The sequence below is a fragment of the Mytilus trossulus genome, chromosome 9 (genome assembly GCF_036588685.1).
Source record: "Mytilus trossulus isolate FHL-02 chromosome 9, PNRI_Mtr1.1.1.hap1, whole genome shotgun sequence".
NCBI lineage: Eukaryota > Metazoa > Mollusca > Bivalvia > Mytilida > Mytilidae > Mytilus > Mytilus trossulus.
Window position 1 is genome coordinate 53,761,100 of NC_086381.1, and position 1,966 is coordinate 53,763,065.

A 1,966-nucleotide genomic window follows, 5' to 3' on the forward strand; every position below is an offset into this window, starting at 1 on the left:
TCAAATTCTTTAATTTCACAGCGATGAACCAAACTACCAAATAAACTGGAATTTTGTAAGATCTGTATTTACTTTAGTTAGATGGCGTTATTTACGCCAGTCAAGACTAAATTTGAAGGTCCACACTAGTCAAAACTGGTCGAGCCTTGGTCGAGACAATTTCAGACTACACCAATATCACCAAGTACTAAATCAGACTTATTATGTAAAGTCGAGACCTAGTCGATTACAGTTGAGTACAGTTAATTACTGTCGAGACAGTGTCAAGACTAGACGAGTAAAATGTGTGCTCAACTTAACTGATCGAGCACAAAATCTGGTCTTTCAGATTTTGAGCAGTTTGTAGTGTTTTCATGCTGTTCTTTGATGGTCTTAGTTTGTAAGTAGGATATTATTACTGATAATTAGTAATTCAGCCATTTGTCATATACTTTTGACTTGTTTTTATTCTTAATCAACTGAAAAGGTGGAAATTTGTGAAGAATTAAAATTGGGCTTAATATGTTGCTTTTTTTTAATCAAGTCAAAATACTAAAAGTTTTAAATAGAGATAGTTTTGATATAACATTAAATAAAAGACATTATCTTTTGCATATGGTCATCAAACTTGATGAAGAACGGACTTTTTAAGTGTGCATTAGTTTCGTTGAAGCGACAATTTTAACAATACTTAATAGTTCTAAAACATATTTTGACATGAATATCAATTATGTTGCCCATTTTTTATAAATTTTCTGTTTACAAAACTTTGAATTTTTCGAAAAACTAAGGATTTTCTTGTCCCAGGAATAGATTACCTTAGCCGTATTTGGCACAACTTTTTGGAATTTTGGATCCTCAATGCTCTTCAACTTTGTACTTGTTTGGCGTTATAACTATTTTGATACGAGTGTCTCTGATGAGTCTTATCTAGACGAAACGCGCGTCTTGCGTACTAAATTATAATCCTGTTTTTTTTATAACTTTTGTATTGCATTATCTACTTTTGTCGGCATTGCTGACGCAATAGGTGTTCGTGAACAGGGACTTATTGGCAGCTTTTTGAAACAAAACATTTTGACTCCATTGATGCAGCCAAAGTATCTCATAAGCTCTAATACCCGAACAACGCACACAACCATTGCCAAGACAGTGTTTGATGCTTAGAATGTACTCTTATGAACACATTTACTTAATCTTAACTTTGAAATAGAACCTTTTGAGAACCACATTAAACATTGTAGTTTGGAAATCATATGATAAAGTTTTAACTGACCGCAATATTTGACATTTGCAGTTAAGGAAGTTTGTGTTTAGTATGTGTTATTTTCGACTCATAAAATACACTGATCTTAATAATTATGTGTTAATACTATAATTTTTATTGTAGAATCTATCCTTGTTTTGTATTATACAAATGTTGTTAATTTTGTAATTATAATCATACGTTTGCAAATGTTGTGTGGTTATAGACCAGTTATATTTGATGATAGATTTTTCATTATGTATACTATTTTTTTTTCTACTAAGAGTGTTGAACCAATATTTTTTATCTGATTTTAAATTTCCTAAAATGACAAATAATTTGTTAAAAGTGTGTAAATGTTTCGCTTTGTCCGTATGTTCTGTGTATATAATGTTTATATAATTTGTCAGTTGTTCAATTGATTTGAAAGGGTTAGAAACGATAAAAATATATTTTTTTTAATATAGTATACATTTAACATCCATACACATGGTACTGATATACATTTAACCCTATTCATCATTTGCATATAGACAAATGCCATTGCAAAAGTAGACACAGCGGTTATTCCTTTTAATAATAGGTTAATTAGTATTATATACTTAATATTATGGAGTATTCTATTTGGCAATTTGTGTCGACTGCATATTACGTAAAAAGTATTTTAATATAATAGTATTTTCCAAAAGATTATAGACTTGTTCTTCCCAGATATTATAACATTTTTTTTTAATTTTCTAG